At 40.8% G+C, this 26,171-nt stretch overlaps 1 long non-coding RNA gene across 2 annotated transcripts in view; it reads left to right on the top strand.

Moving 5' to 3' along the window:
• The window catches only part of LOC102167058, an 88,146-nt gene that overhangs the window by 25,485 nt on the left and 36,490 nt on the right, over nucleotides 1-26,171 (top strand). Inside the window, exons 1-2 of one of the 2 annotated variants that reach the window (XR_002339721.1) lie at nucleotides 4,253-4,382; nucleotides 14,350-14,515. This is a non-coding gene — a long non-coding RNA (uncharacterized LOC102167058). Of the gene's footprint in view, nucleotides 1-4,252; nucleotides 4,383-14,349; nucleotides 14,516-26,171 lie in introns of those variants that run through there. The other variant, XR_002339720.1, reaches the window with a different exon arrangement.

The following is a 26,171-nucleotide window of genomic DNA, read 5'->3' on the forward strand; positions in this document are numbered from 1 at the left end:
CAGAACACTGATTTTCTTAAAACTCAGATCCTTTGGGGAAAGCTTTTATTTATTTATATTGTGTATCCCCAAACACCCATTTTCTTGAGGGGAAATGAAATCTGTCTGGTTATGATTCATTTACACTCAACTCGTTACTATTGTTCTGTAAGCGCCAGCCAATGTCCGAGTAGCCTTGGAATGTTGTTTTAAAAGCTGCATTTTCAAGTCTAGGAAGTTTATTTTTCTTTCTCTTTTTCAAAAAAAAAAAAAAAATGCAAAAAGGAAACCGGACTTTAGCACCAGTGTGAGTTTGGGTTTATTCTTTGGGTATGACTGGCTTCCAACCAATTTGGTAAAAAATGCACTCTGCCATTCCTGCCTTTTAAATTTCAGTTCAATTTCATTTACTCATGAAAAATGTTATATTCCAAGCCAAGAGCATGTTTTTGTGCTCTGTGGCTGTTTTAGTGGATCATGAATTGTTGCTTCTTTGAGCTTTTGGCTTGCTATTTAAATGAAAAAAATGAGGACCTTGGTGCAGACTAGCATGGTACTGGCTTTGCATGGACCCTCTCCTCATTGATTTGGTAGGGGTTTTGGTGGAAAATGGTAAGACGTTGCATTCGTGTGGTCAGACAACAGAAATTACATGTAATTATCCAAACCTATATTCAACAAGAAGAAAACAGAGGAGTTGGATGCTACCCCCGGCATACAGAGTTTCTCAGAGATTTCTAACAAGTAGGACACCAGCCCTGCTCTCCACCGTATCATTTTACCCCCCAAGCCGGGATAGTAAACTCAAGACAATGCCATTTACTTTCCATTGTCCAGTAACAGGCTTCGTCTGCTATTTCTAGCCTAACAATTGCTCATTGTTCGCACTGCTTCAAGGTTTAGAAATTGAATTTTCTCTCCGATTCCCAGGGGAAACAGGGAGACTGAAAACAAACAAGGAGGTAATTTCCACATGTGTTGCAGCCATTTCATTTGCCAAGGGTCTCAAGTTGTGTATTGTGTATTTTAAGAGACCAGTTTGCAACAGCTTAGATTTTTGTATAAATCTCAGAAGGGAAATAAAGTATTCCCTTGAATTTGCATTCAGGTGTTTGAAACTCAGCTGGCTTTCTGGGCAGACGTGGTGAGCCTTGGCAGTTTGACTTGAGGACTCATTCCAGATAAGGAAGGTGTATTTCATAGAAATTCCAATCTTCTAGGCTTCCACTATGTTAATGTCTGGGGCAGTGCTTGAGATGTCACACACTGATGATGTCTTATTTCCATCTTGATTGCATTTTAGGCTAAATAAGGGAGAATCATAAGTATTAAATCAGTTTTATTTGCAACTGAATTCAAATTTCCCTAGAAGATTTGGCTGAAGGATAGTCTGTGAAACTCTTCCTTGTTTAATTAGGTGGGACTCCGTGAGGATCTGCCCACCCAAAGCAAAAAGACGGTAATGAACCCCCCCAAAATACTAACAGAGGTGGGATCTGGGAGGAGTAGAATTATGTCTTTGATTTGTTTTCTTCCTCTTTTCTGAATTTAAAAAAATTTTTTTAAAAACTTAAAAAAATTACAATATAGTTGATTTACAGCATTGGGTCAATTTCTGCTGTACAACAAAGTGACCCTGTCATGCGTATATATACACGCCCTTTCTTATATTATCTTCCATCATGGTCTATCCCAAGAGACCAGACAGAGTTCCCTGTGCTATTCATTGCTCATCCATTCTAGATATAATAGGTCACATCTACTAACCCCATCTTCTCTGAATTTTTATACGAGTATATCTATAGACTATAATGTTTTGTTTAGCAAAAAGATGAGCATATATATTTCTTTTTAATATTGTGTCATTTATATTTTTGATATTTATACAGCTTTTTTTAATTTGAGAAAGTTGTACTAGTTTCAGTTGTAAGGCAAAGTAGATCAGTTATACATATATATATAGCCATTCCTTTTCAGATTCTTTTCCCATATGGGTTATTACGCAGTATTGAGTAGATTACCCTGTGCTATACGGTAGGTCCTTGTTACTTTTCTATTTTATATATAGTATATATATAGTTATGTATATGTCAGCCCCAACCCCCTAATTTATCCCCCCACCTCAACTCTTCCCCTTTGGTAACCAAAAGTTTGGTTTCACAATAGAATCTGTTTCTGTTTTGTAAGTTCTTTTGCATCATTTTTGTTAGATTCCACATATTAGTGATCTCATATGATATTTGTCTTTCTCTACCCAACTTATCGTACTTGGTATGATAATTTCTAGGTCCACCCGTGTTGCTGCAAATGGCATGATTTCATTCTTTTGTGGCTGAGTAATATTCTATATTTCTTTTTAAACATCAAACTATATAGAAACCTATAGAATGAAATGTACAAGTTCTTGTTATTCATCTCTAATCCTACATTGATCTCTTGTAATCACAGTTGTTTTGTGAATAAACTTCCACACCTTTTTCTGTTACATATGTGTAATTATCGACATTATATCAAAAGAGTGGGACTCCGTAGGGTGCAGGAAGAATAAGGTTTCCTCTTGCTGTCTCTATAAACGTGATATACCAGTTCATTCTAACTTTCTTGGACACTCATAACAGTCTCTTCACTCTGTTCAAGTCTCAAGCGTAGTCCCTAGGATGTCTGTGCACATGAAGGGTTCTGCCAGCTTGAGGGTATCCTCTGACAAAAGATGCAGGTGCTGCTGGGGAAATGAAAGCTAACCCCTGGAACAGGTGTGTGAATATCATCAGGAGATCAGAGGGATATGAAGGGAGAGTGCTGACAGCATCTCTACAGGTGGGACCCCTTTTAAAATGATCCTAGCTGGCTCCCTCTTGTGCAGTCCAAAGGGAGCACACATGCAGTTTGGCTGCTCTTAGGAGAAGGGCAGTCTGCTGTAATGCAAGGCCCTCACTCCTGGGCCTCCCTGTGCCACTGGATCCAGCCTCTTGCCAGTAGACGAACTTGGATGGCGGACAGTCTGCACCCCTGTACACCCCGGGGTTCTGAGCAATCTCCTCAAAACTCGCATTATTTAGATCGAGGTCAAGGTGGAAGCACCACCCCAACATATCATTCCAAAGAAATTCTTCTTCAGCTTTGTCATTTTCACTTCTTTTATACTCTTGAGGTGGGTGATGGGCTAATGGTTGCAGTGGATGCCTCCATTGCAAGTCCCATCGAGGTGGTCTGGCAGCTCATTTTGAAATGTGAGAGCACTAATTACCTCTTGCTTTGTTCTGAGTGTCTTGGAGCCTTAGACAAAGCTGGAAAAGAGTCTCATTTTAACATCTTGTTAGAGACCTAGAAATTTTAGCATTTTCCATAAATTGGAACATATCAATGTTCTGCAAATTGCTGTCTTAATCATCTAGCAATCTTTTCATGTCAGATGATGTTGAATTGCCTCATTCATTTTAATGAAAGCAAACTATTCCATCAGGTAGATAAGCAGCAGTTTAGCCATTTCCCTATTGATAGGCTGTTTTGAGTTTGGGGATCTCATATACAATGCTGCTATCAATATTTTTGTATTCACATTTTTTTTTTGCCTGTGTGTACACATGCTAATATTTTCTCTAGAATAGAGGCTTAGAAGTAAAGAAAAAGGTGTGAAAGGTACAGACCAGAAATGTTTTGCTAGATACTTCCAGAGTGCTTCTAGGAGGGTTGCATGAACTCCGCTTTTTCCAGTAGTGCCTAAGAGTACCCATTTCCCGGTAACCTCACCAAACATTTTCACTGTTTTTAATCTTTGCCATTTGGGGAGCCAAGAGTGATCTCATTATTATTTTATTCCATATCCCCTTGGTTACTAATGAGGTGAGCTATCTTTTCTCATGTTTGTCCACGTGTATCTGTGCTCTTTGAATTGCTTGATCACATGTCCTCCAATTTGGGGTCCTTAGGTCTTTACCAATCCCTTGTAGTTCTAAACGAAGGGGAAGTGGCAAAATGATAAAGGAGAGATAGAGTGTAGAGACTTGGTGAGCACCCTGGCCCAGCTCCATGAGGACAAGAAATGGCAGAATTTCTACCACCCAGATTTTATCACTTTTTTTTTTCCCCAAAACTCTTTGCATGTCTGAATCTGAAACATAGGCTAGGCTACCTTTTTCCTCAAATTGACACATGTAATTTATTAGTAAAATTTCAACTAATTTCTTGTGTTCAAGAGCATGAGCAAACTTACTTTGAATCTTAAACTCAAGCAGTTGCATGCATGTCTTTTGTCTCTTGGTCTTTATTTTACAGATATTTAAAATTACTAAAGGCATATTGGGTGTAGAGGAAGAACCAAAGGAGATTATTTAGGAACACCTAGCAGCCATGGCAACATAGAAGGGGCACGTACTCTGCTGAAAAAATATTCCACTTAACAGGTAATGACATACATTTGCCAAACAGCCCCAAGCTAACCCAAGAAAAGAATAGACAGATGGTTTGAGGTGTGTCAGGAATAGGATTTACAGAATAAGATTATGGTTATGCTGGAAAGTAATAGCAATCATTGTAAACAAATGGAACGGACTCACTTTTTGCCACGGGGCAGAGGAAGAAAAGGGTTTAGAATTGCTGCATGTGAATTAGAGTTGGCTCACGGAGATGCATAGCTGTGGGGGTTTGTAGATTTTGTAGGCACTTGTAGAGACCATATGACAGCCCCTGAGTTGGCTTTCTTCACATCTGAAGCAGGGCAACTGTATTCTAGTCCTAGACACCCCTGAGGGTGTTGGCCCTGTTTTGGTTGAGTTTGGCATCCTAATCTCCATCCTTTACTACAGGAACATCATTATCACACCACTTGAACTGTCAGTTGAGAAGAGTTTGGAGGGAGCCAGTCTCTTTATTCCTGTATGTATATTTGAGGCTGGTTGAATTAGATTTACAGCAGAGGAAGGTTCAGAATACCTCTCATGTGTGGTTGGCCTATTTCCTCATTAGCCCAAATCCTAGCCTTTGAAGGGGTAATGAATGAGTCTGCTTCTACCATGAATTTAAAATCTCAAAGTCTTCTCTTTGGTTCAGCTAAGAATTTATAAAGATAACGCTTCCTCTTGGGAGTATTTTGGTATTTTCTAACAGAAAAGAGAGAAGGGGAGTTCCCATTGTGGCTTGTGGTTAACGAATCCAACTAGGAACCATGAGGTTGCGGGTTCGGTCCCTGACCTTGCTCCGTGGGTTAAGGATCCGACGTTGCCGTGAGCTGTGGTATAGGTCGCAGACTCGGTTTGGATCCCATGTTGCTGTGGCTCTGGCGTAGGCCAGTGGCTACAGCTCCGATCGGACCCCTAGCCTGGGAACCTCCATATGCTGAGAGAGTGGCCCAAGAAACAGCAAAAAGACAAAAAAAAAAAAAAAAAAAAGAAAGAAAGAAAAGAGGGAACAAATGAAGCTATCTATAGAAAAGAAACAAACTTATGGACATAGAGAATGGACTTGTGGTTGCCAAGGGGGAGAAGAAGGGAGTGGGAGGAACTGGGATTTTGGGGTTAGTAGATACAGACTATTGCATTTGGAGTGGATAAGCAATGAGATCCTTCTGTATAGCACTGGGAACTATATCTAGTCACTTGTGATGGAGCACAATGGAAGATAATGTGAGAAAAAGAATATATATATTCTCATATATATATATATATATATATATATGACTGGGTCACTGCTGTACAGTAGAAATTGACAGAACACTGTAAATCAAGTATAATTTAAAAATGAAGAATTTCAAAAGTTAAAAAAAGAAAAAAGGCATCTAATAAATCTAAAAAGGGGGGGGAGTTGTCCATGGGAATTGGCTGATGACAACATGACAAGAAGGTGATCACAAAGAGAGACTGGAGATCTCAGACCTTGGGATGTAGTTGAGGCTTCCTTGTCTGGTTAGGAACTGTCCCCATATAAGCAAAGGGTGGAACTTGGCCTTTAGAATACATTTCCATTTGTCCTAGTGTTTGACGACTAGTTCCCAATGGCAGCTCGCCGCAGGGTATGCGAGGCCTCCAAGTTGGCACAGCTGGTTTCTGACTAATGGGGAAAATTACCCAATGAGAATTAACAATCTTGCATCAGTGATCACAATTCTTACATTACCTTTCATGTGGGTAGCACAACAAGACTTCTAAAAGGAGCTGGGACTGGTTTTAACATGGTCTGTTTTTGGTCACTGAGACAGGAAATAATTCACATGAATCAGACTCATCTGGAATATTTTTGATTTGTCTTGATCCTGAGGGCTTCTGGTATTAGTATCATTGAGCACTCATTTAGCCTTTTTTTTTTTTTTTTTTTTTTTGTCTTTTCAGTCTTTTCTAGGGCCACACTCGCAGCATATGGAGGTTCCCAGGCTACCGGTCTAATCGGAGCTGTAGCTACCGGCCTATGCCACAGCCACAGCAACACCAGATCTGAGCCCCATCTGCAACCTACACCACAGCTCACGGCAACACTGGATCCTTAACCCCCTGAGTGAGGCCAGGGATTGAACCTGAAACCTCATGGTTCCTAGTCAGATTCATTAACCACTGGGCCATGACGGGAACTCCTCATGTAGCCCTTTAATGTATCAAAACAAAATGTGCTCCCTCATCATTCCTGGATAGAAACAATTGGCCTGATTTGGCTCTATCAGGCTCTTTATTTGTAACAGATTTTTCGGCCTAACACTTCTGGAGAAGTAGAGTCTCTTAAATGTTAAACTAAGAAAACCAATCCTGGCCAACTATCCCAAAGAACAGTATTGCTATCACAGGCTGAATTGATCCCAGATGGATTCTGGAGTGGGAGGATGAGCAATTACGCAAAAATGGCCTAAATCTGAATTACACAATGATGACTCTGAAAGAGGGCTTGACCCACAACCATATGTGTCCTCAGAGTTGGGGCTTAGACACTATTTCCTTTGGACTTTGGATGGCATGAAGGTGGTCAAAGTGATTTGAAACGTACTAAGTTAAGCTAGCGTTGGAAGGTGGCACAGTTTGAGAACAGATGCAAGTAAACTTGCCTTCCTCATCAATGATGTCAGAAATGACAAACTGAGGGTCAAGGATGGAGGGGACTTAACCTCTTTGTCTTGTCTTTTTAGGCTGTAAAAAATCCTGCTTTTTGTACATTTGCTGCCATGCCTTTTGGTGATGTATTTTTTTTTTTCCCACTGTACAGCAAGAGGATCAGGTTATCCTTACATGTATACATTACAATTACATTTTTTCCCCACCCTTTGTTTTGTTGCAACATGAGTATCTAGACAAAGTTCTCAATGCTATTCAGCAGGATCTCCTTGTAAATCTATTCTTTTTTTTTTTTTTTTTTTTTTTTGGTCTTTTGTTGTTGTTGTTGCTATTTCTTGGGCCGCTCCCACGGCATATGGAGGTTCCCAGGCTAGGGGTTGAATCAGAGCTGTAGCCACAGGCCTACGCCAGAGCCACAGCAACGCGGGATCCGAGCCGTGTCTGCAACCTACACCACAGCTCACGGCAACGCCGGATCGTTAACCCACTGAGCAAGGGCAGGGACCGAACCCGCAACCTCATGGTTCCTAGTCGGATTCGTTAACCACTGCTCCATGACGGGAACTCCCGTAAATCTATTCTAAGTTGTGTCTGATAAGCCCAAGCTCCCGATCCCTCCCACTCCCTCCCCCTCCCATCAGGCAGCCACAAGTCTCTTCTCCAAGTCCATGATTTTCTTTTCTGAGGAGAGGTTCATTTGTGCTGGATATTAGATTCCAGTTATAAATGATATCATATGGTATTTGTCTTTGTCTTTCTGGCTCATTTCACTCAGGATGAGATTCTCTAGTTCCATCCATGTTGCTGCAAATGGCATTATGTCATTCTTTTTTATGGCTGAGAAGTATTCCATTGTGTGTGTATACCACATCTTCCAAATCTAATCATCTGTCGATGGACATTTGGGTTGTTTCCATGTCCTGGCTATTGTGAATAGTGCTGCAATGAACATGCGGGTGCATGTGTCTCTTTTAAGTAGAGTTTTGTCCGGATAGATGCCCAAGAGTGGGATTGCGGGGTCGTATGGAAGTTCTATGTATAGATTTCTAAGGTATCTCCAAACTGTTCTCCACAGTGGCTGTACCAGTTTACATTCCCACCAGCAGTGCAGGAGGGTTCCCTTTTCTCCACAGCCCCTCCAGCACTTGTTATTTGTGGATTTATTAATGATGGCCATTCTGACTGGTGTGAGGTGGTATCTCATGGTAGTTTTGATTTGCATTTCTCTTATAATCAGCGATGTTGAGCATTTTTTCATGTGTTTGTTGGCCATCTGTATATCTTCTTTGGAGAAATGTCTATTCAGGTCTTTTGCCCATTTTTCCATTGATTGATTGGTTTTTTTTGCTGTTGGGTTGTTTAAGTTGCGTATATATTCTAGAGATTAAGCCCTTGTCAGTTGCATCATTTGAAACTATTTTCTCCCATTCTGAAAGTTGTCTTTTTGTTTTCTTTTGGGTTTCCTTTGCTGTGCAAAAGCTTTTCAGTTTGATGAGGTCCCATGGGTTTATTTTTGCTCTAATTTCTATTGCTTTGGGAGACTGACCTGAGAAAATATTCATGATGTTGATGTCAGAGAGTGTTTTGCCTATGTTCTCTTCTAGGAGTTTGATGGTGTCCTGTCGTATATTTAAGTCTTTCAGCCATTTGGAGTTTATTTTTGTGCATGGTGTGAGGGTGTGTTCTAGTTTCATTGCTTTGCATACAGCTGTCCAGGTTTCCCAGCAATGCTTGCTGAATAGACTTTCTTTTTCCCATTTTATGTTCTTGCCTCCCTTGTCAAAGGTTAATTGACCATAGGTGTCAGGGTTTATTTCCGGGTTCTCTATTCTGTTCCATTGGTCTGTCTGTCTGTTTTGATACCAGTACCACACTGTTTGGATGACTGTGGCTTTGTAGTATTTCTTGAAGTCTGGGAGAGTTATGTTTTTGTTTCTCAGGATTGCTTTGGCGATTCTGGGTCTTTTGTGGTTCCATATAAATGTTTGGATTGTTTGTTCTAGTTCTGTGAAAAATGTCATGGGTCATTTGATAGGGATTGCATTGAATCTGTAGATTGCTTTGGGTAGGATGGCCATTTTTACAATATTGATTTTTCCAATCCATGAACATGGAATATCTTGCCATTTCTTTACATCTTCTTTGATTTCTTTGATTAAAGTTTTACAGTTCTCAGCATATAGGTCCTTTACCTCCTTGGTCAGGTGTATTCCGAGGTATTTGATTTTGTGAGGTACAATTTTAAAAGGTATCATATTTTTGTATTCCTTTTCTAATGTTTCATTGCTGGTATACAGAAATGCAACTGACTTCTGAATGTTAATCTTATATCCTGCCACTTTGCTGAATTTATTAATCAGTTCAAGTAGTTTTGGGGTTGAGTCCTTAGGGTTTTCTAGGTATAGTATCATGTCATCTGCATACAGTGACAGTTTTGTCTCTTCTCTTCCTATATGGATGCCTTTGATTTCTTTTGTTTGTCTAATTGCTGTGGCTAGGACTTCCAAAACTATGTTGAAGAGCAGTGGTGAGAGTGGGCATCCCTGTCTTGTTCCAGATTTGAGTGCGAAGGCTTTCAGTTTTTCCCCATCGAGTATTATATTTGCTGTGGGTTTATCATAAATGGCTTTGATTATATTCAGGAATGTTCCCTCTATACCCACTTTGGCAAGAGTTTTGATCATGAATGGATGTTGGACTTTGTCAAATGCTTTTTCTGCATCTGTTGAGATGACCATATGATTTTTGACTTTTCTTTTGTTAATGTGGTGTATGATGCTGATTGATTTGCATATGTTGAACCATCCTTGTGAACCTGGGATGAACCCTACCTGGTCATGGTGTGTGATTTTTTTGATATGTTGTTGGATTCGGCTGGCTAAGATTTTGTTGAGAATTTTTGCATCTATATTCATCAATGATATTGGGTGATACTTTTCTTTTTTGGTGGTATCTCTGTCTGGTTTTGGAATGAGGGTGATGGTGGCATCATAGAATGTCTTTGGGAGTATTCCTTCTTCTTCAACCTTTTGAAAGAGTTTAAGGAGAATGGGCACCAATTCCTCTTTATATGTTTGATAGAATTCACCTGTGAAGCCATCTGGTCCTGGACTTTTATTTGTAGGGAGTGATTTTATGACCTCTTCAATTTCATTTCTAGTGATCGGTTTGTTCAGTTGGTCTTTTTCTTTTTGATTCAGTTTTGGCAGGCTGTAAGATCCTAGAAAATTGACCATTTCTTCCAGATTGTCAAACTTGTTGCCATATAGTTGTTCATAGTATTCTCTTATGGTTTTTAGTATTTCTGCTGTATCCGTTGTGATTTCTCCTTTTTCATTTATAATTTTGGTTATTTGGGTTCTTTCTCTCCTCTTTTTAGTGAGTCTGGCCAGGGGTTTGTCCATTTTGTTCACCTTTTCAAAGAACCAGCTCTTGGTTTTATTAATTTTCTCTATTGTTTTTTTGAGTCTCTATTTTATTGATTTCTTCTTTGATCTTTATAATTTCCTTCCTTCTGCTGACTTTAGGTCTTTTTTGTTCTTCTTTTTCTAATTCATTTAGGTGGAGGGTTAAGTTTTCAATTTGGGATCTTTCTTCTTTTTTGAGAAAGGCCTGTATCACTATAAATTTCCCTCTGAGCACTGCTTTCACAGCATCCCATAGATTTTGAGAGGTTGTGTCTTCATTATCATTTGTTTCAAGGTATTTTTTAATTTCCTTCTTGATTTCCTCATTGACCCATTGGTTTTTTAGTAGCATGTTGTTTAGTCTCCATGTAGTAGGTTTTTTCTCTATCCTTTTCCCATGGTTGATTTCTAATTTCGTGGCATTGTGGTCAGAGAAGATACTTGAGATAATTTCTATGTCCCTAAATTTATTGAGGTTAGCTTTGTGTCCCAATATGTGGTCAATTCTTGAGAATGTTCCATGAGCATTTGAGAAGAATGTGTATTCTGCTTTTTTTGGATGTAGTGTCCTGAAGATATCAATTAAGTCTAACTTTTCTATTGTTTCCTTTAGGATCTCTGTTGCTTTATTGGTTTTCTGTCTAGAGGATCTGTCCATTGATGTGAGGGGGGCCTTTTGTTAATATTAACAGCTGAGCCGAGGAAGATGTGGTATGGCTTTCCAATCCCTCTTTACCTAGTACAATAAACATAATGACAATGATGAAAACATGCAGAGTGCTTCTTTATTTATCTCACCATGGGAAGTCGTAAGATAGAATAGGGCTTTCATTTAGTGGATTCTACCAATGGGAAGTTACACAAACCACACCACACTCACAGGCTGTGTCCTGGATGAGAGGCTCCATGTCTGATCCCAGGTAATTGGAGTATCCTGAGGAGACTCTGGGATTAGGTGGGATTGTCTCTTTGTTACATCGTTTGTAAGGGGCACACGAACTGTGTATTAGAATGGATTTTTCAGGACACAGGTTACAAAATGTATAGGAATGTGCAAGTAATGACGAAGAACCAAGATCAAAATGGGGGGTGGGAGGGTGTCCAAGGGAATTCCAGTAAAATGTTCTACTTTCAGCAAATTCTATTGCAAAACCCAATGGCTATTTTGAACACCTCCATGATGTACAGGAATCGTGGAGCTTGGAAACACACAAACATACATTCATGCTCGCTCATACCTTAGCACAGACCTATCCACTCTGTGAATCAAGATGTCTTAGGGATGATTTCTAGGTCTTAGGTCAGTGGTTCATCCTGTACGCAGGCTTTACATTAGAATTTTCTGGAAATATTTTAGGGAGGGAAAAAAACACCAATTTTTTTGATCCCCTCCTAGACCAATTAAATCAGAGTCTCAGGGCACTAACATTTTTTAAAACTCCCTGGTTTATTTTAATATGTGACTTGGGTTGAGAACCATTTCTCAGGTGCTAGTTTGCTGATGTTGTTACACTTACTCTCCTTCTCTTCTGGGTTTACTAGAATTGTCTATTAGACTCTGGGTTCCTTGAGGGCAAGGGCCAATGTAGCTTTTTGGCATTCCAGAGCATCTAGCTTTCATGGAATAATTGTTTTGTGAATGACTTCATGTCAGAAATGGGGCACTCAGTTCTAGTACTGGCTCTTCCTTAGCTGGGTGACCCAGGGGTAGCGTAGCCAGATAAAATACAGGATATCCAATTACATTCAAATTTTATTAGATGAGCAATGAATGGTTTTTAGTGTGCATATCTCCCATGCAGTGTTTGCACATGCATTTTTATTTGCTAAATCTGGCAACCCTACCCAGGAGTGTCTTCTTGGTTTCAGATTATTTGCTCATAAAATCAGGAATTCAGACTTCAGAGATGAAATGATTTCACTTGGAAGAAAAAAGAAAACAACTGTAAGAAATCAGAACTACTTTTAAATATGCTAAATTTAAGTTGAAGTGCAGCAAATCCTTTCACCTAGGGTTTTGCAAAACAGGTTCTTAAATGTGGCTACACATAATGGTGACCAGACAAGTAGATACAATGGTTATTATAAAAGTACTTCTTTTTCTGCATTTAATGGTGCTTGTTTGGATTTCAAGGGACTCTTTCAGATTAACATAAAATATGGTCTTTTCAGTTTTTCTAAAGGCTAGAAATATTCGATTTTGAAAAGCCTTTCTTTAAACAGTTTTTTGACTTCAAAGTACACAGAAGGTCTCTAGTCCACTAGGTTGAGAGCCTTTTTTTTTTCTTCGTAAGCAAATGGAAAATTTTGTATCTTTCAGACCTGAGCTTAAATATCATTGTGTGTGTCTGCATTTGTGTGTGTGAAATTTTGTCCCATTTCATCAAATGCCACAACATGCAGCAACTTTTGGAGTGCTAATAACTTATTTATTGTATTTATTATATGGTTTTTGCATGTGTACAATTGTCCAATGCTAGACAAAGGGAGTGGAGATTGCATCCTAAGGCAATTTCTCTCGCTTGAAGAATCTTTAAAATTGGGATTTCCAAGTGAATTTTTCCATGTCTTAAACTTCATGGAATGTAATGAGTCAGATATCCAGGAAGGTAATTAGCAGAATTCTTCTAAAAACAATTGCAACTTTTGTGAGACAAGGACATTCCTAGTTTCACACAACATTAATTGAATAGTGTGATGTCAGGAAAGCCTTCACAGGAGGTGTGCTCTGTGAGGTCACCAGAGGGAAATTTAGAGAGTTTGGGGACCCACACTGGAATTGTGTGAATTTTACAATGTGGTCAACAGGAGAAAAATTAAAATGTGAGCATGGAAGAAATGAGTGTTATAATAGCTCAGAGAAGCTGCCATTTTCTGTGATTTTAATGTCAACATCAAATGGAAAATAGAGGTCACTGAGTCTACTAGATTATTTTCCCCTGTTCTCCAGCCTCCCTTCCTCCTTCACCTAGAAGCACTTAGGAAGTTGGTCCTTTCTGATTACTTTCCTTCTTCTGATTGCATCCTCAGTGAGTAATTTATACCCTCAGTTCCTCCTTGGTTCTCCCCCCTTCCTTCTGTTTCTTGGAACCAAACACCACAGTAGGCTGCAATAAATCCCACTCCTCTCAAAAAAGATTCTAGTCCTCACTGTTCTGTTTCATTTTAGTACCTGTATTCCTAGCAAATTTTGCTCCAGAAAACATTATTATTCAACAGTATGTGCTAAACCTTGTGCTGTTCTCTATGCATGACCTAATTTAATCTTCAGAACAATCTTATGAAGTAGGCATAATTACTTTCAATGAACAGATGAGAATTCTGAAGTTGGTAAAAGCTGAATACCATCCCCGAGGCCACACAGGTAGTAAGGGGGCACCGGTTGAATTTGGACCCAGGATTTCTTGGCCATTATATTACAGTAAGATCTTAGTTTTATAGTGAAAGAGACATCATTTGTTAAGGAATAATGATTATTATTCTTTTGTTGTCTCTTTTTATACCTGTGCCTGCAGTGTATGGAAGTTCCCCGAAGTTGGGGGTTGAATCAGAGCTGCATGCAGCTGAGGCCTACAGATCCGAGCAGCAACACTGAATCCAAGCTGCATCTGTGACCTATGCCACAGCTTGTGGCAATGCCGGATCCTTAACCACTGAGCAAGGCTGGGGATCAAACCCTCATCCTTACGGAGATTACATTGTGTCCTTAACCAGCTGAGCCACAGTGGGAACTCCTGATTATTATTCTTACGGTAACACTTATTTAAATTGCCTATCACTCTTAACTCTGCCCAAATATCAGCCAGCTCTGTGGAATCAATTGGTGTTTTAATCTAGAAATCTGAGCCTTCATCCAACTTTGCATGTTCTTATGATAGAGCTGAAATATGGAGAGCTAATGACTGTCTCACCTCTTCTCTCCCCATTTATAGGGCCTTCACTAACCCATATGGCCTCTTAGTGCAAACTCAAAAAGAGGCCTCTCCCCTCAAGCAAAGAAGCCTTGTGTCAGGACATACAGTGGACAAAGGATTGCAAGCTGGATCTCAGCTTCAAGTTATCCTCTTGGCTGGGACCAAAGGCAAAACATAGAGTGAGGTGAGTCAAGGATCCAAAACAATCACATTTCAGATAATCATGGGTATGTGCTATTCATATGTTCAGGCTTTATGAGAAGCAGGGTGACATTAACAAAGGAGAGCTAAAACAAATATTAAAGAATAAAGAAAGCTACTAATTCTTGCATGGACCTCCTGGAAGTATTATGTCAGTGTTCTCATCTGTTACTTGTCTGCTTCTTACAAGAGCTGCTGTAGTCCAAGGGCTCAACCAGGCTTCATTTTATCAGAGCAGGCTGTTGCTTGAAAGCACCTGGCATCTCCGTGTTCTCTGCTGTCTCCTTGTATCTTCAGTCTTTGCTAAGGTTCCCTTCTGCCTTCTGACCAATTTCCCTAAGGTTGAGACATAAATACATCACAAGGACAGGGGGCTGTCATGCAGTGAACAACCAATATCAGAAGAGCGGTATCTACCAGCCCAACCATCCACTGCTATGGTTCCAAATAGTCAAGAAGATCTTAGCTTTAGAGTTCCCACTGTGGTGCAATGGGTTAAGGATCCAACATTGCTGCACCTGTGGCATCTGTCAAAGCTGCAGCTTGGATTCCATCCCTGGCCCAGGAACTTTCATATGCCATTGGTGAAGGGAAAAAAAAAAAAAAAAAAGATCTTAGCTTCAAGCAAATAGCAATGGGCCTGATCTGCCAGAGAGAGGGGAAACCTTTTTTTTTTTTTTTTTTTTTTGTCAATAAAAGCTCTAATTGTCTGTTTATGAAGCCCCACACTTTAACCTTCTGGTTAAACTCTTGAGAAATGTTCTGCTTGTCTGTAATTCCCACAGAAAATCATTCAGTGTTCCGTGCGCCTCAACTTACATCTCCCTCAAATGATGCTCGGTGCATAGCAAAGTGTTCAAGCAAGGCCAACTACAAAACCCCTTGTCTGATTCTCTCTGGGCTCTCATGTGAATGGAACAGATACGACCGCAAAATTTATGAGGGTAATGATGGCACCAAAGTAGCATTCTGATTGGCCATGAGGCTTGGATCTGTAAGAACTTATAAAACAAGTTTTTATTTTCCCTCTTCAAACACGTTTATAAATAGTAACCTAACACCCCGGGCAAGGGTGTTACAGGGAAGGATTATTGCACTTTTTTAGGGGCTTTTGGTCACTCTAATTTTGGACACATACCTTACAACATACAGGAGGCATGCAGGAATCAGCTCTCAGAAATGCCCTGGCTGACATAGTTCGCGGCTTAATTATAGCAGTGCACATCCACAGCACAGCACCAGTGTCTTGAGCTATTCCCATAGCAGTATCTACACACTGGTCTGCCTGGGGCTTCTAGGTAATTCAGCCCAGAGATGGGTATCAATATAGTGTACCGTAATTACCACTCAGATTCCATGGTTCCACCAGTAGATTCATTTAAACTCTTTGGAGTTCTCAATAGAAATATCCAGAAGTCCCATTCCTTAATTCTAAACCACTGTTTTTCAAATTATAGGTTGTCACCCATTAACGGATTTGAAATCAATTTAATGCATCATTACCAGTGTTTTTTGGGGGAAATGACATTTAATAGAATAGAATAGGAGTTCCCATCGTGGCGCAGTGGTTAACGAATCCGACTAGGAACCATGAGGTTGCGGGCTCGATCCCTGCCCTTGCTCAGTGGGTTAATGATCCGGCGTTGCGTGGCTGTGGTGTAGGTGCAGTGTGGCTCGGATCTGCGTTGCTGTGGCTCTGACATAGGCTGGTGGCTACAGCTCCGATTAGACCCCTAGCCTGGGAACCTCCATATGCCGTGGGAGCGGCCCAAGAAATGGCAAAAAGACAAAAAAAAAAAAAAAAAAGAATTGTAAGTACCAAAGTGGACTACACCTAATAAAGGCTGGTATTGTTGCTTGAGATTTTCTCTATAGTCCATCCAAGATACATCCTTCCATCTAAGACATTTTTTTTTCATTATAAATCTCTTAAATCAGAGTAAGTTTTATTTTAGAGAATATTTGTTTTCTTTCTCAGTGGAACATTATGGGGTATCTTGCAATTGATGATAGCTCAGCTTTGTGTGTGTGTTTATTGGGTTTCCATGTAAAATGTATTTCTTTTGTGAGTCGTGGTTGAAAGCGCTTGAAGCAGCCTGATGTAACCCAGCCTTTTCAGGTTGCCTTCTGCCCTGGATGTTGGACAGTTAGGCTCTTGCAGCTTATAGACTAAACACAGCATTTCTGAGCCTCCAATGTCACCCCATTTCCTGATGAGGCATGACTGTCCTCCCTCCACCAGGACATACATGTTCCAAGACGGGCCATCTCCTTGTAGCCTCTTTTTGGACATTGCAGATGACTCAGCCAGGATGGTAACAGCGGTAAAGATCTTGGGTAATGGGGCTTCTCTGGTCTGCGCTTCCTTCCACTGATCGTGCCAATGCTCCTGGAAGAGACTTCTTGGTGCCAAAGCCTCCTAGGAGGTGGCAGAGAGGGATGCTTGTAGATTCTGCTTTTGTGGACACCACCTCCTAAGTCTTCCTGTGGTTTCTCCCATTAGCCAGGGCATCCTGTGGCCACACTCAACCGTGAGGTTCACTGGTGCCGTGATCTTTTAAGGTCCTTGGCATTTCTCATGTCTCAGGTGGTTTCTGCCTCTTTCTCAGCCTGACAACTCAGTAGGGTTCCCAGCAGCACTTACAGAGGGCAAGTCACAGGGCCCTGCAGCCACACAAGCTGCTCCTGTAGGATACGTAAGGGAAACAGCTCTGCATCTCACCAGCGGAGGGTGGCAGGCTGGATTCTCTTTTCCTCTGTCTGGGAAGGAAAGTTGTTAACCCAAAGGAAATAGCCACTAATTGGAAAATTTTAGATTCTGTGGCTATTGAGAGGAGAGGTATAATATCCTGCCATTCTTGGGTCCTCTCCCTACCCCAGATCTTCCTCCTTAGATAGTCATCTTATCGGTGCCCCCAAATACTATGAGCGAGAAGTGCAAATACTGAATAAAACCCTAAAGAATCTTGAGATTCACTCAAAAATTTTGGAGTTCCCATTGTGGCTCAACAGGTTAGGAACCTGACTAGTATCCATGAGGATGCGGGTTGGATCTCTGGCCTAGCTCGGTGCATTACCCTGAGCTGTGGCATAGGTCGCAGAGGCGGTTTGGTTCCAGAGTTGCTGTGGCTATGACGTAGGCCAGCAGTTGCAGCTCCAATGCAACCTCTAGCCTGGGAACTTCCATGTGCCACAAGTGCGGCCCTTAAAAGCAATAAATAGATAAATAAATAAATATTAATGTATTTTCTGCCTATAGATCCTTCCTATTTTCCATGAGTTTAATGTTACCTTTCCCCTAGATAACTTCTATCTTGATTCCAACAATATAGAATAACTGTCTCTTTTGGCACTTTATAGAAGTGGAATTGTAAAGATCTAATCTTTTGTACTTAGCTCCTTTGTATATCATTATGTTTACGACATTCATCCCTATTTTTGCATGTTCTTGTAGATCGTTTGTTCTTATTGCTGTAAAGTATCCCATTTTTATGAATATATCACAAATTATTCCTCATTCAACTACCGAGGGCATTTGGGCTTGACTAGTTCCAATAGTGCTCTTATGAACATCTTGGTACCTTCTAGGATGTATACCTAGGAGTAGAATTAATGAGGCATAGGGAATATATACTCAGCTTTAGTAGATTCTGAAAATGATCTTATTCATTTCAGCCATTATGGTGAATGTGTAATAATATTCATGTGGTGTGGGTTTTTTTTTTTTTTTTTGGCTCTGCCCACAGCTTACAGAAGTTCCTCAGCCAGGGATTGAACTCATGCCACAGCAGTGATTCAAACCACAGCAGGGACCTTAACCTGATCTTTAACCTGTCGAGCCACCAGGGAACTCCTCATGTGATTTTAGTTTGCATTTCTCTGACGGCTAATGGAGTTGAGAATCTTTCCCTTGCTTGTTGGCTATTTGGATAGCTTACTTTGTGAGTTGTCTATACTTTTTTTATTGGGTTGTCTGTTATTTTCTTTTCTTTCTTTTTTTTTTTTTTTTTTTTTTTTGTCTTTTTGCCATTTCTTGGGCCGCTCCCACGGCATATGGAGGTTCCCAGGCTAGGGGTCGAATCGGAGCTGTAGCTGCCAGCCTATGCCAGAGCCACAGCAACACGGGATCCGAGCCGTATCTGCGACCTACACCACAGCTCACGGCAACGCCGGATCCTTCACCCACTGAGCAAGGGCAGGGATCAAACCCGCAACCTCATGGTTCCTAGTCGGATTCGTTAACCACTGCGCCACGACGGGAACTCCTATTTTCTTATTGATTTATGAAAGTTTTTCTGAATCTGAGTCCTTTGTCAGATGTGCCTAATTACAAATATCTTTTCCCCTGTGGAGTTGCTTTTTAATTCTCTTGATAATGTCTTTTGATGAACAGATGCTCTAAACTAACTTTAATGTTGTCTAATGTGTCAATTTTAGTTTAATATTTTTTGTGTCCTCTTTAAGAACTTTCTGCCTGCTCCAAAGTCATGAAAATACTCTCCTATGTTTTAACAATTTTTAAAAAGGTCCAATTCCTTCTTTCCTACCTTCTCTTCTCTTTACTTTTCTTACCTTTCCTGCTTTCTATGATTCCCTCTTTTCCTGTTTCTCTCTTATTTACTTCTTTTTTTCCCCCTCTGGTTCTCTGTCCAAATAAGTGGCATCCAGATTCCTTCTCTTCTTAAAATATTCCATGGTCTACTACAGGTTTCAGGATGAAGTTGAAATTTCTTAGCTTAGGAATCAAGGTCTAGAATGATTTATTTCCCTTCTCCATCTCTGCCCCTCCCCCCATTACCATCTCCATCAGAAACATACTCTTTTATTTGTCCTTGAAAAATTAAAATTCCTAAAGCTATCTGATTTTTCTATGCTTCCATGCCTTTGCATATGCTGTCCTGTCTGCCTGGTACACTCTTCCTCCTTTTCTATTTAACTCATTACCATTCATCCTGCAAAACCCAGCCCAAGTTTTCTCTGACGATCTTTCTGCTTCATGAATCTAGTTTAGCTGTGTTTCCTTTGCTCCCTCAGTACCCTGGGGATATCTGGGTTATAACACTTATCACCCTCTCTGATTTTGCCTGTCTTTCTCCCTCATTAGAGTCACGGTGTGCTTGAGAGTGAGGATGGTGTCTTATTTGCTTTAATGTGTCCTATGTCAATACGCGTGGATTGTCGAAGATGCTCAAAATGCTGAATAGGTACATTTGGATAACACTGCACCCCCGTTTTATGGATGAGGAAAATGGTGGATATGACCTCATGACCAGACCAAAATCGAGAAAATAGATGGAATTTATTGAGGAGATGATGCACCAGCATTTTCTGTTATTAGGACCTCTTGATGGAGAATTCTCTGGGGATCTTTCCCATGGCATATATGTTTTCCTTTTTTTTTTTTTTTTTTTTTTTTTTTTTTTGCCATTTCTTGGGCTGTTCCAGCGGCATATGGAGGTTCCCAGGCTAGGGGTCGAATCAGAGCTGCAGCCACCGGCCTACGCCAGAGCCACAACAACACGGGATCTGAGCCGCATCTGCGACCTACACCACAGCTCACGGCAACGCCGGATCATTAACCCACTGAGCAAGGGCAGGGATCGAGCCCGCAACCTCATGGTTCCTAGTCAGATTCGTTAACCACTGCGCCACAATGGGAACTTCGGCATATGTGTTTTCTGGTTAGTGTTACATTATTTTTTTTTCTCTTCTCTGTTCTCTTTAGAGTTTTTGGTTCCTTTTTAAGACAACTGGCAAATGTTTAAATGCCCTGGTAACATCACTGCATTGGTTCCATTTCTGTACTCCATATCTGGAGAGCTGCTAGCCATTCATCTATATTAAGGAAAGATAAATGAAATGATTTTTTGCCAACTTATGTCTTTCATTTTTTAAGTATCCATGTTCTATTTTACTATTAATTATGAATAGGCACTATGTGAATATGGTTTAAAATCAAAAGGTGCAGGGATTTCCCATTGTGTCTCAGAGGGTTACAAACCCAACTAGTATCCATGAGGATGTGGGTTCAATCCCTGGCCTCACTCAGTGGGTCAAGCATCTAGCATTGCCATGAGCTATGGGGTAGGTCACAGGCACGACTCACATCCCACATTGCTGTGGCTTGTGGTATAGGCCAGCAGCTGCAGCTCCAATTTGACCTCTAGCCTGGGAATTTCTATATCCCACATATGCAGCCCTAAAAAGCAAAGAATAAAATGAAATGAAATGAAATGAAAGGTGCAGAAGGACATATATTGAAAATATTCTTGCTAAAATTTTCCCTTTAACAATACCAAATGTTGGCAATGATATGGAGCAACTAGTTGGAACTCTCACCTACAGATGATGGGAGTGTAAATGGGTACAAACGCTTGGAAAACCTACTTGCAAATATCAACTAAAGCCAAAATACCTTTACCTTGTAGATCTAACAGTTCTTGGAAATGAGTACTTCTAAATCCATCAAAAGACTTCTAGAATACTAAAAGAATACTACAGAATAGCAGCTTTTATGCATAATATCTCAAAACTGAAAGCAATGAAATATCTAACAATAACAGTAGATATACAAACTATGGTATATTGATACATCACATATTCATATATAATGGAATATTGTGTGGTAATGAAAAAGGACTGCCACATGCAACAATGTGGAAGAATCTCATAGACATAATGTCCAATGAAAGAAGCCAGACATGAGAGAATGTATACTGTATGAGTCCATCTATATTGTGATCTAGGTCAGAAGGGCGGTTGACTTTCACGTCTGGCTATTGACTGCCTAGGAGGCAGGGGGTGTCTTCTGGGGTTCTGGAAATGTTCTGTGTTTCTATTCAGGTTATAGTTATATGGGTGAATATTTATGTAAAAATTCTTTGAGCTTTTCGCTTAAGATTTGCATGCTTTACCTCAATAGCATAGTTAATAATAATTTTAAAAACATACAACAAAACCTTCTAAAAAGTCTCTTCCTATTTTCCAAATTCTTCTCACTAGAGATAACCAAGTTCTGTGTTTTGGTGAATCCTTTCAGGAATATTTTGTTCAGGTATAGGCAAATGCATATGTATATATAGATAATATATGTATAGGTATATATATGTATAGATATAGATACATGCATAGATATTTATGTGTATGTGTAATTTTTTTCTATTTTATAAATAGATGGTAGCTTTTAGTGCACACTGTTTTGTAACTTTCGGGTGGGGGGTTTCCTGCATAATGTTACATGCTGCCAAAACATCTAGGTAAGTAAGTTTTATGAATTATAACATAAGTGATAGTCTCAATTATTCTCTACCCTGACCAAAGGAAAATGTGATAAAAAATAAATAGAAGGGATGATGGTAGGTATTGTAAACCCATGAAGTCTGCTTTCTGTTGATTATCTCAGTGTTAGTGGCATCACTACCCTGGAACTAACATTAAAGAAAATTTCAGGGTGATAGCTAGTTTAAAAAATAACTCTTTCAGAAATATGTAATTTTCCAGTTCTAGTTGAATGGTTTATGGCTGTCATTCCTCAAATCAAAGTATGGAGTGACTTCTTCATGAAGCCATAGCAGATTAAAAACTGTTTTCAAACTTCCTAAGCCCGGAGATCATTTTGAGGTTCACGTTCACTATTCAGGTGCAAATGAATGTCATGAAGTCATCAGTCGAACATATTTTCTGAGCTTGTGCTCTGGCAGGCGCTGCCTCGCTCTGTTCTCATCTGGCCTTTCTTCTGTGCATGTGGGGAGGGGCGGACTTTTGTCTTCTTCTTATAAGACATCAGTCCATGGGATTAGGGTTCCACCCTCTTGACCTCCCTGAACCTTAATCACCTCCTAAAAACCCTACATCTGAATACAGTCACACTCTTGTTAGTGCTTCAGCTTATGAATTTGGGGAGGGTACAGGCCAATCCATACCTACCATAGCCCTCCCTGAAAGCATGTTTCCTCATCTGCAAAGTGAGGATAATCATATTTGCGTCATTGGGTTAGTGGGAGGATTGAAATGTTCTACTGGTACATGCAAGGTAGCCACGGTTTGTTTTTCATTTGTTTTTGTGTTTTTTAAACTTTCTTCCTTTGGAGAGAAATAGTGGAAGGAAAGAATATCATGGCTGTGGTAGAGTGTGGTCCTGCTGATAGGATCCTAAAGCCCAAAGATCCCATAGCATTGAGATGATTTGTCTTAGGTCACCTATTAAGTGAGTCCTAGAAACTAGACCAAACCCTTAGTCTCAGAACTCACAGGCCTGTGTCACACTACACCCTGCATGACTTATTTTGCTCAGGGTTAACAGAAGTGGGTGACTTCTCAGCAGGCTTAGATTTGTCTTGGGTATTTCACAGCAAGGCCACCCCCAGACACATGCAGGCATTATGGGCTGAGGGGAACGCTATGTGCCCTGTGTAAAGCTATCCTCTCATTGGATTAGTGAGCCAGGGCGGCCTCTTTTGCTATGCACAGGTCTGGCCTCTCAGTATCTGGTTTCAGAAGAGCATGATTGGCCAGCACACAGGTCAGGGAGAAAGGGTTCCATGGGGGTCACCAGTGTCCTTGGGGAGAGGAGATCGTGCTTCTCGCCGGGCAGGAGGCTCTGCACCAACTGCATGGTAAAGCGCACCAGCTCAGGCAGCTGAAATAATTTGCCCTCTAAGGCTTTGGGTTTTGAGGGGCAATGTCTGCGATTGAATGACTCTCTCCTCTGAACTCCATGTGGCTCCTGTTACCCCTTCGTTCCAGCCTGTGTAAACATTCTCTCCAGCCCTGGGCGGCTGGGTGCATAATCCCAGCCCGCCGGAGACAGTGCAGAGTGTGCTGGTACCCAGTGGATAGAGTGAAGGGGCAATTATCTTGAAAGAACTTCCAGTAGGGTGGCTCTATGCCTAAACTCCCACCATTAGCAGGAGGTTCTTTTGTGTGTTGAAGGCTTTGAGGTGGGTCATTATCAATGCCCTTGGAGACGTCAGAACCACTAGGTGGGAGGGGAGGAAGCTGGGTGAGTTTCAGTGAGCAGGCATCTGGCAACCAGCTCCCCCACCCCACCCCACGGGAAGCAGGGGGCACAGTAGAGGCTTGAGCAACAGCAAAGTTGAAAGGCAACCCACCATGAGTTTATCTACCCCTCCTTGACTTACAGTCAAAGGATCCAAAGTGAAAGACTTGTCTGAGGTCACACACTGGTTAGGGCAGAGCCAAGTCTGATACCCAGACTTTTGGCTTTTGCTCTGGTCCTATTTATTTGGTATAAGTGATGCTGAAGAAAACAGATGCTGCAGAAGGGTGAGGCCTGGAACACAAGGAGTGGAAGGAGACTAAAGACAAACTCTGCCTCCCAGCTGTGCGTCATGGCAGCCCTGGTGTCAGCCCTCATGCAGGAAATCCAAGTGTATAAAGAGAGGCCTATTCCAAAAGTTAGTTCTTACATTTATTTCTTGAATCATGGGGTCTGTTTTCCTGTGGAAATAATAGTTTAAATGCTTTAAATGGTGAATTAGGTTCCCCAAGAAATCTGTCTACAGACATCTACTTCATTCGTGCCATCCTAAAGGGAAGTAAGAATGGAGTATTTGAATTAATCCTACCCAACACTTGTGACATGTGACTTCTTGGGACTCTAATGTATCATCAGACTGCAGTCAGATTAGAAGAAAGGCATCTCCCACGCAGGGCAGGGATGACTCTCCTAGACCGTTCTGGAGGAGGAGGGTGGGATGGGGCACAGATTAGGAACGGAGGTAGGGGTGGTGGGAGGGCAGCCATACCCGGGGAACCTCAGCTCTGAAACAGGAATAGTAGAAATAATGTGGTGCTGCCTACTTCATAGATTGAGTGAAGGCCTGGGTGAGACAGTATATGGGAAAGTGTTTTGAAAAAAAAAAATGGAACATTTGTCTAAGATAAGCCCCTTCTAGGTCAGTCATTCCCTAGGTGGTTCAATGGGGTAGTCTAGGGGAGTTGCTGGGGTGTTGGTTTGGTGTAAGGCTGTGTTCAGGCCTCAATTAGTAGTAGTGATGATGGTAAAGCAACTACAGTAGTGACAGTAAACTGATTTTTACAGAGTTTCTAAGTCCCAAGTATGGTCTTGGTGCTTTATAATATTAATATATCCTACCCATGGTAATGGTTAATTTTATGTACTAACTTGGCTGGGCCACAGTACCCAGACATTTGGTTATACATTAGTCTCGATGTTGCTATTATGGTGTTTTTGAGATGAGAGTAACATCGATATCAGTAGACGTTGAGAAAAGCAGAGTACCGCCATAATGTGATGGGCCACATCTAATCAGTTGAAGGCCTTGAACTTCTGAGAATACTCAAAGAAGGAATTTTACCTTCAGAGTGCCTTTAGACTCAGATTTGAATTGTAAAATTCTTGCCTGCCACTCTCCTCTGATTTCAGACTTGCTGACTTCAACAGTCACATAAACCAATTCCTTAAAATGAATCAGTCTTTCTGTCTTTATCTCTCTGTTTCTGTCTCTCTCACTCTCTCTCTCTCTATATATATATACACACACACATAAACAGACACATATACACTCATATGTCATGTTATTTCTCTGGAGGCCCCTGACTAATATACTCAATTAACAGGGAAAGAAGCAACATATACACATGAAAACAGAAAGCATAAAATATAAGAACTTTCTTTTTCTTTCATCTAAGGTAGAGTTTTTCCTTTTTTTTTGTTGAAGTATATTGATTTATAATGCTATGTTAAATTCTTTTGCACAGCAAAGTGATTCAGTTATACTATCTTTTTTTTTTTAATATTCTTTTCCATTATAGTTTATCATAGGCTATTGAATATAGTTTCCTGTGCCATAGAGTAGGACCCTATTGTTAGGAACTTTCTTAAGTCAGCAAATATGGTAGAGTCTGAGTTTGTTCATCAGACTAGTTTCCTTTCCCCTCTGGGCTACAGTTAGACTACACTTCCCAGCCTCCCCTATGAGACCATGTAACTCAGTCTGGTCCATGGCTAGTGAGTGAGAAAGATACACAACTCCAGGCCATGATCACTCTTCCCTGACCTGCTGATTTGCAGGCCCTGGGTGCTGGCAAGGCTGTGGGATGAAAAGAGCCTGAATCCCTGAGTAGCTGCATGGAGCTGGGCTTCCTAGCCAAAAGCACCTGAGTGAGCAGTAAACCTGTGTTTACTGTACCTGAATGAGCAGTAAACCTGTGTTATGTTTAATTGCTGAGATTTGGGGGTTTATTTGTTAATTATAGCCCTTTCCCTGACAAATAGAGTGCTGGAGCTAGATTCAGATCTAGGCTATCAGGATCCAGAGTCTAGATGTCTCATCTTTGTACTGGCTAAACACTCTTTGTGTTCACTAATCAAAGACTCAAGAGGAGCAGGGATTAAGATGGTGGAATAGAAGGACTGGAGCTCAACTTCTCTCCTAAAACAACAAAATTCACAACTAAATACTGAGAAATCTCCACCCAAATGGACTGGAAACCTTAAAAAAGATATCCTACTCCAGAAGAAAAAGAGGAGGCCACATAAAGAGATGGGAGGGGAGATTTCACAATATAAACAACCCCATACCTCTCAGGTGGGAAGCCCCACAGACTGGAAACTAACTGGTTCACAGAGACTCACCTACAGGAGTAAGAGTTCT

The sequence above is a fragment of the Sus scrofa genome, chromosome 16, assembly GCF_000003025.6.
Source record: "Sus scrofa isolate TJ Tabasco breed Duroc chromosome 16, Sscrofa11.1, whole genome shotgun sequence".
In the NCBI taxonomy this organism is placed as follows: Eukaryota; Metazoa; Chordata; class Mammalia; order Artiodactyla; family Suidae; genus Sus; species Sus scrofa.